Source organism: Arachis ipaensis, chromosome B4 (assembly GCF_059453495.1).
Source record: "Arachis ipaensis isolate K30076 ecotype BB chromosome B4, ASM5945349v1, whole genome shotgun sequence".
Taxonomy (NCBI): Eukaryota; Viridiplantae; Streptophyta; class Magnoliopsida; order Fabales; family Fabaceae; genus Arachis; species Arachis ipaensis.
The window spans coordinates 33999966-34017978 of NC_142439.1; the positions used below are offsets into that span (position 1 = coordinate 33999966).

An 18013-nucleotide genomic window follows, 5' to 3' on the forward strand; every position below is an offset into this window, starting at 1 on the left:
CATGGACTTCCATCTAAAGATCCATTTCAGTTCTTAACTGAATTCTTGCAGATATGTGATACTGTAAAGACTAATGGAGTAGATCCTGAAGTCTACAGGCTCATGCTTTTCCCTTTTGCTATAAGAGACAGAGCTAGACTATGGTTGGATTCTCAACCTAAGGATAGCCTGAACTCATGGGTAAGCTGGTCAAGGCTTTCTTAGCCAAGTTCTTTCCTCCTCAAAAGCTTAGTAAGATTAGAGTGGACGTTCAGACCTTCAGACAGAAAGAAGGTGAATCCCTCTATGAAGCTTGGGAGAGATACAAAGGACTGACCAAAAAGTGTCCTTCTGACATGCTTTCAGAATGGACCATCCTGGATATATTCTATGATGGTTTATCTGAGTTATCAAAGATGTCATTGGATACTTCTGTAGGTGGATCCATTCACCTAAAGAAAACACCTGCAAAAGCTCAAGAACTCATTGACATGGTTGCAAATAACCAGTTCATGTACACTTCTAAAAGGAATCCTGTGAATAATGGGACGCCTATGAAGAAGGGAGTTCTTGAAGTTGATACTCTGAATGCCATATTAGCTCAGAACAAAATATTGACTCAGCAAGTCAATATGATTTCTCAGAGTCTGAATGGAATGCAAGCTGCATCCAACAGTACTCAAGAGGCTTCTTATGAAGAAGAAGCTTATGATTCTGAGAACCCTGCAATAGCAGAGGTGAATTACTTAGGTGAACCTTATGGAAACACCTATAACTCATCATGGAGAAATCATCCAAATTTCTCATGGAAGGATCAAAAGCCTCAACAAGGCTTTAATAATGGTGGAAGAAACAGGTTTAACAATAATAAACCTTTTCCATCATCCACTCAGTAACAGACAGAGAACTCTGAACAAAATACTTCTAATTTAACAAACTTAGTCTCTGATCTATCTAAGGCCACTGTAAGTTTCATGAATGAAACAAGATCTTCCATTAGAAATCTGGAAGCACAAGTGGGCCAGCTGAGTAAAAGGATCACTGAAATCCCTCCTAGTACTCTCCCAAGCAATACAGAAGAGAATCCAAAAGGAGAGTGCAAGGCCATTGACATAAGTACCATGGCCGAACCCAAAGAAGGAGAGGAGGACATGAATCCCAAGAAGGAAGACCTCCTGGGACGTCCAGTGGTCAATAAGGAGCTTCCCTCTGAGGAACCAAAGGACTCTGAGGCTCATCCAGAGACCATAGAGATTCCATTGAACCTCCTTATGCCCTTCATGAGCTCTGATGAGTATTCCTCTTCTGAAGAGAATGAGGATGTTACTGAAGAGCAAACTGCCAAGTTTCTTGGTGCAATCATGAAGCTAAATGCCAAATTATTTGGCATTGATACTTGGGAAGTTGAACCTCCCTTGTTCATCAATAAACTAAGTGATCTGGATCAACTGACATTGCCTCAGAAGAGACAGGATCCTGGAAAGTTCATAATACCCTGTACCATAGGCACCATGATCTTTAAGGCTCTGTGTGACCTTGGTTCAGGAATAAACCTCATGCCCCTCTCTGTAATAGAGAAACTGGGAATCTATGGGGTGCAAGCTGCTAAAATCTCATTAGAGATGGCAGACAATTCAAGAAAACAGGCATATGGACAAGTAGAGGACGTGTTAGTAAAGGTTGAAGGCCTTTACATCCCTGCTGATTTCATAGTCCTGGATACTGGAAAGGAAGAGGATGAATCCATCATCCTAGGAAGACCTTTCCTGGCCACAGCAAGAGCTGTGATTGATGTTGACAGAGGTGAATTAGTCCTTCAATGGAATAAGGACTCCCTTGTGTTTAAAACTCAAGGATCTCCCTCTGCATCCATGGAGAGGAAGCATAAAAAGCTTCTCTCAAAGCAGAGTCAACCAAAGCCCCCACAGTCAAACTCTAAGTTTGGTGTTGGGAGGCCACAACCAAACTCTAAGTTTGGTGTTGAACTCCCATATCCAAACTCTAAGTTTGGTGTTGGAGAGTCTCAACAATGCTCTGAACATCTGTGAGGCTCCATGAGAGCCCACTGTCAAGCTATTGACATTAAAGAAGCGCTTGTTGGGAGGCAACCCAATTTTTATTTATCTAACTATATTTCTCTTAGTTATATGTCTTTATAGGTTCATGATCATGTGGAGTCACAAAATAAACGAAAAATTTAGAAACAGAATCAAAAACAGCAGAAGAAAAATCACACCCTGGAGGAAGCATCTGCCTGGCGTTCAACGCCAGAACAGAGCATGGTTCTGGCGCTGAACGCCCAAAATGGGCAGCATCCTACCGCTGAACGCCCAGAACAAGCATGGTTCTGGCGTTCAACGCCAGAAATGGCTAGTAAATGGGCGTTGAACGCCCAAAATGGGCACCAACCTGGCGCTGAACGCCCAGAGTTGTGTGCAAGGGCATTTTACATGCCTAAATTGGTGCAGGGATGTAAATGCCTTGACACCTCAAGATCTGTGGACCTCACAGGATCATCTCAGGATCTGTGGACCCCACAGGATCCCCACCTTCCTTCATCATAATCCTAGTTTTTTCCACATCTTCTTCTTCATCTATTCCTTCTTCTTTTGCTCGAGGGCGAGCAACATTCTAAGTTTGGTGTGGTAAAACAATTATGTAAAGGATCTATAGCTCAGTGGTAGAACATGTGGCTGCAAATCAAGAGATCCCTGAGATACCTCAGGGGATGCACTTCCTTCCACATAATTATTGGAAGCAACTGAGGATAGAAATACCAAAAATCACTAGGGAGGAGCAACAAAGACAAGGAAGAGACATAGAAGAGCTCAAGGACATCATTGGTTCCTCAAGAAGGAAACGCCACCATCACTAAGGTGGATTCATTCCTTGTTCTTATTTCTTCTGTTTTTCATTTTCTATGTTATGGTGCTTATCTATGTTTGTGTCTTCATTACATGATCATTAGTAGTTAGTAACTGTGTCTTAAAGTTATGAATGTCCTATGAATCCATCACCTCTCTTAAATGAAAAATGTTTTAATTCAAAAGAACAAGAAGTACATGAGTTTTGAATTTATCCTTGAACTTAGCTTAATTATATTGATGTGGTGGTGGTGCACGAAATTGTGATGTCCAGGCTCAAACAATCCCCGGCAACGTGAGCAACTTGGTGCTCTGATCTCAATACATAATTGTCACAACTTCGATACAACTAACCAGCAAGTGCACTGGGTCGTCTAAGTAATACCTTACGTGAGTAAGGGTCGAATCCCACGGAGATTGTTGGTATGAAGCAAGCTATGGTCACCTTGTAGATCTCAGTCAGGCAGATATAAAGTGATAATGGTGTTTTCGAATATTATATAATAAAATAGGGATAGAGATACTTATGTAAATCATTGGTAGGAATTTCAGATAAGCGAATGGAGATGCTTTTCGTTCCTCTGAATCTCTGCTTTCCTGCTATCTTCATCCAATCAGTCTTACTCCTTTCCATGGCTGGCTTTATGCAAGGGCATCACCGTTGTCAGTGGCTACATCCCCTCCTCTCAGTGAAAGATATGCTCACATGCTCTGTCACAGCACGGCCATTCATCTGTCGGTTCTCGATCATGCTGGAATAGGATTCACCCTCCTTTTGCGTCTGTCACTAACGCCCAGCACTCGCGAGTTTGAAGCTCGTCACAGTCATTCAATCATAGAATCCTACTCAGAATACCACAGACAAGGTTTAGACCTTCCGGATTCTCTTGAATGCCGCCATCATTCTAGCTTACGCCACAAAGATTCCAGTTAAGAGATATAAGAGATATTCATTCTAGCTTAATTCATGTAGAACGGAAGTGTTTGTCAGGCACGTGTTCATAGGGGAGATGGTGATGAGCGTCACACATAATCATCACCTTCATCACGTTCTTGGGTGCGAATGGATATCTTAGAAGCGAAATAAGATGAATTGAATAGAAAACAGTAGTACTTTGCATTAATCTTTGAGGAACAGCAGAGCTCCACACCTTAATCTATGGAGTGTAGAAACTCTACCGTTGAAAATACATAAGTGAAAGGTCCAGGCATGGCCGAGATGGCCATCCCCCTAAACGAGATCAATAGTCTCCTAAGATGAACAATGGAATAAAACTGAGACCAAAGATGTCAAATACAATAGTAAGAGGTCCTATTTATAATAAACTAGCTACTAGGGTTTACATGAGTAAGTAATTGATGCATAAATCCACTTATGGTGCCCACTTGGTGTGTGTTTGGGCTGAGCATAAGAGTTGCACGTGCAGAGGCCATTTGTGGAGTTGAACGCCAGTTTTTGTGCCAGTTTGGGCGTTCAACTCTGGTTTTGGATCCTTTTCTGGCGCTGGACGCCAGATTTGGGTAGAAAGCTGGCGTTGAACGCCAGTTTACGTCGTCAATTCTTGGCCAAAGTATGGACTATTATATATTGCTGGAAAGCCCTGGATGTCTACTTTCCAACGCAATTGGAAGCGCGCCATTTCGAGTTCTGTAGCTCCAGAAAATCCACTTTGAGTGCAGGGAGGTCAGAATCCAACAGCATCAGCAGTCCTTTTTCAACCTCTGAATCTGATTTCTGCTCAAGTCCCTCAATTTCAGCCAGAAAATATCTGAAATCATAGAAAAACACACAAACTCATAGTAAAGTCCAGAAATGTAAATTTAACACAAAATCTATTAAAAACATCCCTAAAAGTAACTAGATCCTACTAAAAACATACTAAAAACAATGTCAAAAAGCGTATAAATTATCCGCTCATCAGGTGGCAATGCTTCTTGTTTTCTGAATGTATGCTTGAACAGTGCATATGTCTTTTGAAATTGTTGTTTAAGAATGTTAAATATGTTGGCTCTTGAAAGAATGATGACTAAGAGACATGTTATTTGATAATCTGAAAAATCATAAAAATGATTCTTGAAGCAAGAAAAAGCAGCAAAGAACAAAGCTTGCAAAAAAAAATAAGCGAAAAAAAAAATAGAAAGAAAAAGAAAAAGCAAGCAGAAAAAGCCAAAGCTCTTAAAACCAAGAGGCAAGAGCAAAAAGCCAATAACCCTTAAAACCAAAAGGCAAGGGTAAATAAAAAGGATCCCAAGGCTTTGAGCATCAGTGGATAGGAGGGCCTAAAGGAATAAAATCCTGGTCTAAGCGGCTAAATCAAGCTGTCCCTAACCATGTGCTTGTGGCGTGAAGGTGTATAGTGAAAACTTGAGACTGAGCGGTTAAAGTCAAGGTCCAAAGCAAAAAAGAGTGTGCTTAAGAACCCTGGACACCTCTAATTGGGGACTTTAGCAAAGCTGAGTCACAATCTGAAAAGGTTCACCCAATTATGTGTCTGTGGCATTTATGTATCTGGTGGTAATACTGGAAAACAAAGTGCTTAGGGCCACGGCCAAGACTCATAAAAAGCTGTGTTCAAGAATCATCATACTGAACTAGGAGAATCAATAACACTATCTGAACTCTGAGTTCCTATAGACGCCAATCATTCTGAACTTCAATGGATAGAGTGAGATGCCAAAACTATTCAAGAGGCAAAAAGCTACAAGTCCCGCTCATCTGATTGAAGCTATGTTTCATTGATAGTTTGGAATTTATAGTATATTCTCTTCTTTTTATCCTATTTGATTTTCAGTTGCTTGGGGACAAGCAACAATTTAAGTTTGGTGTTGTGATGAGCGGATAATTTATACGCTTTTTGACATTGTTTTTAGTATGTTTTTAGTAGGATCTAGTTACTTTTAGGGATGTTTTCATTAATTTTTATGTTAAATTCACATTTCTGGACTTTACTATGAGTTTGTGTGTTTTTCTATGATTTTAGGTATTTTCTGGCTAAAATTGAGGGACTTGAGCAGAAATCAGATTCAGAGGTTGAAGAAGGACTGCTGATGCTGTTGGATTCTGACCTCCCTGCACTCAAAGTAGATTTTCTGGAGCTACAGAACTTGAAATGGCGCGCTTCCAATTGCATTGGAAAGTAGACATCCAGGGCTTTCCAACAATATATAATAGTCCATACTTTGGCCAAGAATAGACGACGTAAACTGGCGTTCAACGCCAGCTCTCTGCCCAATTCTGGCGTCCAGCGCCAGAAAAGGATCCAAAACCAGAGTTGAACGCCAGAAATGGATCAAAACCTGGCGTTCAACTCCACAAATGGCCTCTGCACGTGGAAAGTTAAAGCTCAGCCCAAGCACACACCAAGTGGGCCCCGGAAGTGAATTTATGCATCAATTACTTACTCATGTAAACCCTAGTGACTAGTTTATTATAAATAGGACCTTTTACTATTGTATTAGACATCTTTGGATTATCTTTTGATCTATTGATCACGTTTTGGGGGCTGGCCATCTCGGCCATGCCTGGACCTTTCACTTATGTATTTTCACGATAGAGTTTCTACACTCCATAGATTAAGGTGTGGAGCTCTGCGGTTCCTCAAAGATTAATGCAAAGTACTACTGTTTTCTATTCAATTCATCTTATTTTGCTTCTAAGATATTCATTCGTACTTCAATCTGAATGTGATGAACGTGACAATCATCATCATTCCCTATGAACGCGTTCCTGACAACCACTTCCGTTCTACCTTCGACTGAATGAGTATCTCTTAGATCTCTTAATCAGAATCTTCGTGGCGTAAGCTAGAATGATGGCGGCATTCAAGAGAATCCGGAAAGTCTAAACCTTGTCTGTGGTATTCCGAGTAGGATTCAATGAATGAATGACTATGACGAGCTCCAAACTCGCGATTGCAGGGCGTTAGTGACAGACGCAAAAGGATAGTAAATCCTATTCCAGCATGATCGAGAACCGACAGATGAATAGCCATGCCGTGACAGGGTGCGTTGACCATTTTTACTGAGAGGATAAGATGAAGCCATTGACAAGGGTGATGCCTCCAGACGATTAGCCGTGCCGTGACAGGGCATTGGATCATTTTCCCGAGAGATGACCGAAAGTAGCCATTGACAGTGGTGATGTATCACATAAAGCCAGCCATGGAAAGGAGTAAGACTGATTGGATGAAGATAGCAGGAAAGCAGAGGTTCAAAGGAACGAAAGCATCTCCATCCGCTTATCTGAAATTCTCACCAATGAATTACATAAGTATTTCTATCCCTATTCTATTAATTATTATTCGAAAACACCATTATCAATTTATATCTGCCTAACTGAGATTTGCAAGGTGACCATAGCTTGCTTCATACCAACAATCTCCGTGGGATTCGACCCTTACTCACGTAAGGTATTACTTGGACGACCCAGTGCACTTGCTGGTCAGTTACACGGAGTTGTGAACCGTGGTTTTGGCATCATGATTTTGGCGCCATTTCCAGGGAAAGAAAGAGCAATGAACTTTACATAATTAAAGTGTAATCACGATTCCGCGTACCATAACCCCTTTCACCCTTGTTCTATTTTAAATTTTGTTTCTCTGCTACGTTCCTATTTTACTCATGGTAACATATATCTTTAATTTAGTTCAGCTCCTTTACTTCACCTGTTTCTCTACTACAATCATCTGGAATACTGGCATTGATGCTATTACGAATATGTTAGAGTTGCTGTCGGTGAGTCCGATGCTACTTCTTTAATTCTGGATTGATCTTTTCCTTGATTACGGTCTATTTACCCATTTTATTGTCACTGCTATGCTTGTTCTGAGTCGATTATGGTATATACCTTGTTTTGAAATTCCCAGGGAAGTAATTGCTTTTAATTCCTATCCAATTTAGATCCTCTATTTTACTACAACTATGGTCAGTGCTGCGAAGGCTAATATTGTTGCTGTTCCGGTTGCGTGTGAGTTACCGATGCTGCCTGAAACTAAAAGAGAAGGGAGTTGTTACGTTAAAGTATGCGATTGGAACATCTAGGTAGGGGTTTAATTAAAAACAAAATCGAGATGATGGAAAGAGAAATAAAAAAAAAGAACAGAGTAAGAAGAAAATAAGTGGACAAGATGGTTTGGAAATTATGTACTTGGTCAGAAGCATTGGTGCAGTTCCTTTGGCTTTTCTTGCTTTAGGTCAATTGCTTGTGTCTTCATAGTTAACTAAAATTCTACTAGCTAGCAACTTAGACTTCATTTTTCTAGTCCCTGATCTTAAATTTAAATTATCAGTAGGTGTTGGGAAAAAAATATAAATAAAAAATTGTCTCTGCTGTTGAACAAGGTAGTTAGCTTTGATTTCAAAAATTTGGAAAGATAATAAAGATGATGAAGCTTAGTAGAAGAGGTGATAATAAAAAGAAAAAATAGCATTTGATTTGATTAGTAGGTAGTATTTACATTAAGGAGTTGAATGAGTTAATAAGAAGTAGTAGCTGGTGATGGTAGGAGAGTTGAAGACGGTGAGAGCAGAGGGTACAAAAGTACTGTCGCTTGATGTTGAAGCACATGGGCAAGAAGCTAAAGCAGTGGTGTTGTTTGTATGTATTAAGGCTACATTAGTTTAGCTTGAATTTTTAATATAGCTGGTAAAAACAATATTTTATTTTAATCGAATTGAAACTGTTAAAACTATTTTTGCTTATTCAAGTTTCTATTATCATATGTGTGTATTTATTGTTAAAACTGTTAATCTTCTTCTCAATTCTCATTCATCACCACTGAAAGTTCAGATTTATACTCACATTTGCCATACCCAGAAAGCATTCGCTGTTTTTGATATAAAAAGTTTACTTTTTTGAGAACTGGGTAGATTTGGGTTCTTTGTTTTGTGTGTTACCCATAGTCAAAGATCTGAACTTTTTGGGTTTGGTCTCTTTGTGTAAAAAGGGTGACTCATGTTAAGGGATTTCAGAGATATGGGATTTGTGATTTTGACCTTGTGAATCTGAGTCCGTACAAATAGGTAAGAGTTAGAAAGATTATGTTCGAATGCTTGTATTACTTAGAATGCTTATGCTTATGTAATAATATCTACTAACACAAGTTGGTTTATGATGTAAGTGCTGAATATTCTGTTTCCTTTTTTAGCCTAATTATGTTGTTGTAAGGCATTATGATGCTTGCTCACATTGCTTTTTAGTTAAATGGTATCCATTAATTAAGATTCCAGGGTCTGATATATGCATGATGTTACTTATTAATTAACGAAAAAATTGAATGTTGATGCAATTTGTTTAATATTTCTTTCTTATCCAAACTTTGTTTGTTTGTTTTGTTACATATATTGTAGGCATAAAGGTTTTTTCTAAGAAATGGATTCTGATCTGAAAGTTAAAATGTCCAGAAAAACTCCTATTTTTGTTGTTATTAGTTTAATTAGTTTTAATTTAGGTGTTTTGTGAAATTGTAGCAGTGTAGCACTAATGCTGTCCATTCCTTTCTTTTAATCAGTTTTTATGTATAACTGAAATTGCTCTAAGTTATTCTTAGTAATTTATGAGTGTCAAAATAGGTAAAGTTAATGTTTCATTCTTTTATAATTAAATTGAATAATTAGTACATAGTTCAACACAAAGTTATCTTCATCAGATTATTATATTTTATTGAAATAATATTAAACAACAACGACTGCTATATGGAATTTGGTTGTGTTAGTGTTAAATATTTGAAGTACAACTAAGGAGAAGAAAAATTAAAGTCTTCATGCAGACTTTCTTTTTCATTTTCTGTTGGGATAATTTAATTACTTTCATGCAATTGGGTTCTAAGTTCTTGTATCTTGATGGAAATAACTATGTAGGGAATGCTTTTTTCTTTTATCTTTTCCTTTTCGTTTCTTTTAGGATTAGAATTAATTATTGATTATTTTGTTTTCTTACTCTCGAATGTTCTTTACCTTCTCTTGAAATTTTTTTTGGCTTTGTTTTGTGTACATGATAATTTTTTCGTACTAGTAAAGACAACAGGAGTTGACTAGTTGTTGTAGCACCGTTTATAACAACTTCGAATGTTCTTTACTTTTTGATAAGAGACTTTATCCTATATTACATGTGATGGATAAATTACACCTTATTTTGATTAGTGTTGTAATGGATATCTAGTTTTTAATGAAACTTTTATGATTTAGATTTATTGAATTTTTCATTCTTAGATTTATTTTGTGATTATTATCATTTTGGAACGTGATTATTCTTTTAAAAAAATTAAATCTCATAAAATAAAATAGGCTATGGTCACTATTTAAAAATAGGATGACCATAGATAAGCTCTGGCCACGGCGAAAAACCGTGACCATAGATAAGGCTATGGTCACGGTTTTAAGGAGGGGTGACCATAGATAAGCTATGGCCACGGTAAAAACCGTGACGATAGATAAGGTTATGGTCACGGTTTTAAGGTTTAAAGAGGGGTGACCATAGAGGCTATGATCTCGGTTTTAGGGAGGGGTGACCATAGAGGCTATGGTCACGGTCAAAACCGTGACCATAGATAAGGCTATGATCACGGTTTTAAACGGGGTGACCATAGAGGCTATGGTCACGGTGAAAACCGTGACCATATATAAGGCTATAGTCACGATTTTTACGTGTGACCATAGATTAACATATGGTCACGGTGAAAAAACGTGGCCTAAAATGTCAGATTTTGAAAATTAAAATCGTGACCATAGATTAAAAAACCGTGACCATAGACCTATGGCCACGAGGGAATAGGCCACGGTTAAAAATCGTAACCATATGTCTAAAACCGTGACCATAGATCTATGGTCACCCTTTTTTACTAGCTACCGTGATCATAGGCCTTTTTTTTGCAGTGTTATTTCTATTATCGTATCTTTTATTCTATCAAAATATACTTTTTACTGTTAGTTAAAATGTGCAACATATGCTGTGCAACCATGTCACTAGCACATGATTTAGCAGTTGTAAAGGATAATCTTTTAAATCTGCTAAAAGAGATTTAGAGTATAGCTTTGAATGCAAATAAAGTTTATGATTAAAAATGATGAGTTTAGCTAATATATGCTCAAATGACACAAATAAAGATTATTATTAATAAAAAAAATTAATTCATTTCAATAGATACACAATATTTACATTAAAAACTAAACTATACACATTTTTTTATATGATAATTTATAAATTAATAACCTTAATCCATAATTAAATCCAAAAATCATAACATCATGTGAGAGATGGCCTCATATTTATATAAAAATGACAGATAATCATATATAGTTTGAACGTATATAATGAAATTAACCCTTTTTATTTTTTTTATGGAATTATCTTAAAACAAACAATGTGAATTTACCAGCTGTATGAACAAAGACTAACCATATGTGGAACAAGCTAGAGAGATATAGATTTATATACAACAGCATATCAAAGGCAAAGAATTGGCACATGTGAATGCTAATAAAATTAGATGGATTAATGCTATGTGAGCCATCTTTGTATATATTTCTCTTTTATATTTTTATCTTTAATATTGACATAATTTTGGATAGAAATAAATTTAAGAAAAATAAATAATAAAAATAGGGAGAATATAATTCCGACATAGGAATCACAAAATGTTATCAATTAATCACAAACTAGCATATATCACATGACAGCATGGCACTGAAATGCATGTAAAAGGAAAAAATAAAAATGAAAAACATGGTAGTACTAAAACATGAAAATAATTCTTATTAAAATGCTTTTTTTTTTTCAAAAATTATTCATAAAGAAGATATATACAGCTGTGTGAGTATAAATATTTCTCCTTCTATTTTTCTGTGCACTCATTTATTTTCAAGAAATTTTTGCTTAGTTCCTATTATTTTATCTATTTTTTGATCTACTTAGCCGCAGAGGTTAAAGCTTCAAATTGTCAATATGACCAGAAGTTTACATTGCTCGCTATAGTCTTATTTATTTATTCATTATTTTTCAATTACAACTTGAGACGTGTCATTTAAGAAGATAATTCTGTATGTGTGGATATATATCATACATAGTAATTTAGCTGTGTGTGCAATAAAAGTCACAAGTATTATTATATAAAATACAAAACTAAAAGAATCTAATACATAGTGGAAAGGTAGAGAATAATGTAGTATTTACCTCATGCATCTTTCTAATCAACCTTATCAAAATGGCATAAAGTTTAATCGCTCTATGAATATAATCAATCATATATAGTTGATTGCAGAAATATACAAAGATATAGACATTAATTAATGATGTTATTGAATGCTAAATGTCTTATGATATAAAGCTTTATACTCTTGAATATTAAATTTAAACTTCTACATTTTTGCTAAGCTTACATACAATGAGTTTACCCACTTGTTTCTAAGTTGAGTCCAATCCATTTGCTAGTCAAACTCAAATATCAATTCTTGATCTGAGGTTTGATTTTTTTTTTCAGATAGAATTATGAAGAACAAGAAAAATTAGTACAAATTCTATTACTCTCTCTTTTTTCATCCAACTCCAATAAAAATAACAAACAATAAGCAACAATATAATCTAAAAACTAAACACCATAAGTCCAATCAAAACAATATTCAACATCAAAATCAAGAATAAAAACAAGAAAGAAAGAGTAATGGGGAACAACGATCCAGATTAGCAGTTCAGCCAGGTAAAAAATACAAAGATTTCTGTTTTAGAATATGGTGATCTTACTTATGGACATCGTACAAGGTGTTTGGCTGCCTTTTAATTTGAATAAACAGATCTTTAGTTCGATAATTAATTCTTAATAATACATTTCTTTTGGTTTTGCACTTATATGAACTAAAAGCTATAAGGATCTTTTATCAATCTTCAAGAATGTGGCCTAAGTTGCCTAATCTCTATACGTAAATAAAGGGGAAGAATGACCTAAAGGTTTAGGAAAAACGTAGACAAATCGGAGACAGAGTTCTAAGGAGAGATTAAAACTTTAAATTAAAATGCATTATAGGAATAGAATAGAATGCCACTTGCAATATACTACTAACTACAGGTTTTAATTAGTTCTATTATCAGCAATGTTTATTGTGTTCACAAGTAATAAATTAAAAAAATCTCAAATATGAGTTCCACAACATGGTTCCTGTTCATCAAAGAATGTGATGAAAGTAAGTGGAGAAGAGATTAGGAATTTCGCACACCGTGGAAGTAGAAGCAGGGGTTTCACGGACTAAGGGTCTCTAGAGCCTGCATCAAATACAAACCATGCGAGTTAGAGTTATTCACTATGTGTACATAACCGAAACTATGAATAAAAATTTTGGTAGTACTCTACGCCTCATATCTTATAGCAGCAAAAGAATTTAAAAAATATGAACACCTTTACAAAAGTTACTGATGAGCGGATAATTTATACCCTTTTTGGCATTGTTTTTACATAGTTTTTAGTATGTTTTAGTTACTTTTTATTATATTTTTATTAGTTTTTATTCAAAAATCATATTTCTAGACTTTACTATGAGTTTGTGTATTTTTCTGTAATTTCAGGTATTTTCTGGCTGAAATTGAGGGACCTGAGCAAAAATCTGATTCAGAGGCTGAAAAAGGACTACAAATGCTGTTAGATTCTGACCCTCCTGCACTCAAAGTAGATTTTCTGGATCTACAGAAGCCCAATTAGAGCGCTCTCAATTGCGTTGGAAAACAGACATCTTGGGCTTTCCAGCAATATATAATAGTCCATACTTTGCCCGAGATTCGATGGCCCAGACTGGCGCTAAAAGTCATCCTAAAACTTTCTGGCGTAAAACGCCAAAACTGGCACCTTTTCCTGGGTATATGAACGTGAAAGCTTGAAAGCTCAGCCCAGGTAAGCACCAAGTGGGTCCCAGAAGTGGAATTCTACACTATCTGCACTTAGTTATTCATTTTCTGTAAACCTAAGTTACTAGTTTAGTATAAAAACTACTTTTAGAGATTCATTTTGTAACTCATGACATTTTACATTGGATATTGTATCTTCTACGGCATGAGTCTCTAAACCCCATAGGTGGGGGTGAGGAGCTCTGCTGTGTTTCAATAGATTAATGCAATTACTACTTTTTTCTATTCAATCACGCTTGATTTTATTCTAAGATACTCACCGTACTTCAATATGGAGAATGTGATGATCCGTGACACTCATCATTATCCTCAACCCTATGAACGCATGCCTGACAATCACTCCGTTCTATCTGAGCTCAACGTAGTCATTGGGCGACAGCTTGAGTGCGTATCTCTTGGGTTTCTGATCCACAGACCGAGTTCGGAGGTTAGAACCTTCGTGGTATAGGCTAGAACCAATTGGCAGCATTCCTGGGATCCGAAAAGTCTAAACCTTGTCTGTGATATTCCGAGTAGGATCTGGGAAGGGATGACTGTGACGAGCTTCAAACCTGCGAATGTTGGGTGCAGTGACAGTGTGCAAAAGGACAAGGGTCCTATTCCGACGCTAGTGGGAACGAACAGATGATTAGCCGTGCGGTAGCTGTACATGGTATTTTTCATCCGAGACGAGCAATCCGACAGTTGATTAGCCGTGCAGAGATCGTACCTGGTATTTTTCATCCGAGAGGATCATACAGCTTGCCATTGAAGGAAGCCATGCGTGCTTGGAGAAGAAGACAGTAGGAAAGCAGAGATTCAGATGACAGAGCATCTCCAGAACTTCAGCCTGTTTCTCATTACTGAATCACAAGTACTACTTATTTCATGCTATTTATTTTTCATAAATACAATCACTCTTATTATTAATCTCCTGACTAAGATTTACAAAATAACCATAACTTGCTTCAAGCCGACAATCTCCGTGCGATCGACGCTTACTCACGTAAGGTATTACTTGGACGACCCAGTGCACTTGCTGGTTAGTTGCGCGGAGTTGTGAAAAGTGTAATCACAATTTCGTGCACCAAGTTTTTGGCGCCGTTGCCGGGGATTGTTCGAGTTTGGACAACTGACGGTTTATTCTGTGGCTTAGATTAGGAAAAATTTATCTTTTTGGTTTAGAGCACTAAAATTGAGTCTTCTATTATTGTTTTTAGTTAAAATTTTAAAATCCTTATTTTATTTTTCTAAATTATTTTCGAAAATTTTTAAAACCAATAACCTCATAATCTAGTCTTCTGTTTGAGTTTAGTTTCATGTTTTAAGTTTGGTGTCAATTGCATGATTTTATTTTTTTTTCAATTTTTTGAATTATATGTTCTTAGTTCTTTCTTCATCTTCAAATTGTTATTGTTTATTTTCCTTGTTTGATCTTTAGTTTTTCTTGTTTTGTGTCTTTTCTTATTTTTCTGGTGCATTTTCGAATTATTAGTGTCCAAAGTATAAAAATTTTTAAGTTTGGTGTCCTGTGTGTTTTTATCTTCTTAAAAATTTCCAAAATTTGTTCTTGGTGTTTATCTTGATCTTCAAAGTGTTCTTGGTGTTCATCTTGACATTCAAAGTTTTCCTGTTTGCTTTCTTTGTTTTGATCTAAAAATTCTAAGTTTGGTATCACTTTATTGTTTTTCTCTTTCCTCAGTAAATTCAAAAATTCAAAAAAAATTATAATATATTTTCCTTTATTTGCTCATTATTTTCGAATTCCTTAGGTTGATTTAGTCAAAACTTTTAAAATTTGGTAGTTTCTTGTTAGGCAAGTTAAAATTTCAATTTTAAAAATTTATCTTCTTAAATCTTTTTCAAAACAAATTTCTATTTTTAAATCCCTTTTTGTATTTTTCGAAAATCCCTTATAAAATTTTTCAAAATCTTTTTCTTTTCTCATTCATAATTTTTGAATTACTTGTCCCATTTTATTATTTTGATTGAAAAATTTTAAGTTTGGTGTTTTCTTGTTGAGAAAGTTTCAATCTTCAATTTTTAAAATCATATCTTTTTCAAATCTTTTCTTTTATTCATTTATTTTTACAAGTATATTTAATTTTAAGACATATCTTTTTCAAAATCTCCTAACCACTTTCTCTCTCTTCATTTTTCGAAAATCATATCCAAAATTTTTCAAATTTTTTTAATTAATTAGTCATCTTAGTATTCAAATTTTTTTATTTTTTTCTTTTAGTTTTCAAAAATTTTATTCTATTTTCTAATTATTTTATTTTATTTTATCTTAGTTCTTTCTTATTCGATTTATCTTTAATTAAATTAAATAAAAATAAAAATATACTTTATTTGTAATTCACATCATCTCTCTTTCTCCATTATGGATCTAAGTGGAAATGAACAGTCCAGAAGGATTCTGGGGTCATATGCTAACCCCATTACTGCTGCATATGGGAGTCGTATCTATATACCTCCCATCAGAGCAAGCAGTTTTGAGCTAAATCCTCAGCTCATTTTCATGGTGCAGCAAAATTGCCAATATTTCGGTCTTCCACAGGAAGAACCTACTGAGTTTCTGGCACAATTCTTACAAATTGCTGACACAGTACGTGATAAGGAAGTAGATCAGGATGTCTACAGATTATTACTATTTCCATTTGCTGTAAAAGATCATGCTAAGAGGTGGTTAAATAACCAACCCATAGCAAGCATAAGAACATGGAAACAGTTATCAGATAAATTCCTAAATCAATATTTCCTTCCAAAAAGGATGACACAGCTAAGGCTGGACATCCAAGGCTTTAAACAAGAGGATAATGCCTGGGAGAGGTACAGAGGGATGCTAAGGAAATGCCCCTCTGAAATATTTTCAGAATGGGTGCAGTTAGACATCTTTTACTATGGGCTTACAAAAAAAGTCCAAATATCTCTAGACCACTCAGCTAGTGAATCTATACATATGAGAAAGACAATTGAAGAGGCTCAAGAGCTCATTGATACAGTTGCTAGAAATTAGCATCTGTATTTAAGTAGTGAGTCCTTCATGAAAGAAGAGGATAAAGCAGTATCCACTGAACTTAGTCCTCAAGAACAAGTTACTGAACTCAATCAGTAATTGCTTATTATAACAAAACAGCTAGCAGAATTTAAAGAGATGCTGCAAGAAACCAAAGATGTTAATGAGAATATGGAAAAATACTTGAATCAGACAAGACAGCAGCTATCTAAAAAAATAATAGAAGAATGCCAAGTTGTTCAATTAAGGAGTGGGAAGACAGTAAATGTCTCAATTCAAAGAAGCAGGAAGCCAAGAAAGGAACAACTAACAGAAAATAACCAAGCCACTGCTCGAAATCCCTCTGAGGACAGTAAGAGCCCAGAGAGGAATGATTCTGGCGTTCAAACGCCAGAAAAGGGTGGACAGATGGCGTTAAACGCCCAAGGGATGGCCAGTTCTGGAGTCCAAATGCCAGAAAAGGGTGGCAATCTGGAGTAAAACGCCCATGCAGCCCCCAATTCTGACGTTCAAACGCCACTAAGGGATCAGACACCTGCAAGTGTTGATAACAACCCCCTTAAGCAGGCTTCTCCAACCACTTCTATAGAAAATAAACCTGCAGCAACTAAGGTTGAAGAATATAAAGCCAAGATGCCTTATCCTCAGAAACTCCGCCAAGCAAAATAGGATAAATAATTTGCCCGCTTTGCAGACTATCTCAGAACCCTTGAAATAAAGATTCCGTTTGCAGAGACACTTGAGCAAATACCCTCTTATGCTAAGTTCATGAAAGAGATCTTAAGTCATAGGAAGGATTGGAGAGAAACTGAAAAAGTTTTCCTCACTGAAGAATGCAGTGCAGTCATTCAAAAAAGCTTACCAGAAAAGCTTAAAGATCCCAGAAGCTTTATGATACCATGTACATTAGAGGGTGCTTGTACCAAGACAGCTCTATGTGATCTTGGGGCAAGAATCAACCTAATACCTATATCCACTATCAAAAAGCTTGGTTTGACTGATGATGTCAAACCAACACGGATATGCCTTCAACTTGCTGATGGCTCCATTAAGATTCCATCAGGCGTAATTAAGGACATAATTGTCAAGGTTGGGCCATTTGCCTTCCCCACTGACTTTGTAGTGCTGAAAATGGAGGAGCACAAGAGTGCAACTCTCATTCTAGGAAGACCATTCCTAGCAACAGGACGAACCCTCATTGATGTAACACCCTACCATACAAAGACTTATGCTTAAGTCATAATTCAGAGATGGCAAGGTATTACGACCTCTAAAACCAAATTT

At 36.2% G+C, this 18013-nt stretch overlaps 1 non-coding gene across 1 annotated transcript; it reads right to left on the reverse strand.

Moving 5' to 3' along the window:
* Positions 1-233: 233 nt before the first annotated feature.
* Positions 234-340, reverse strand: LOC148567135 (small nucleolar RNA R71). The gene has a single exon (XR_015881606.1). It is a non-coding gene; the product is annotated as a small nucleolar RNA R71 (small nucleolar RNA).
* Between the last annotated feature and the right edge of the window lie 17673 nt (positions 341-18013).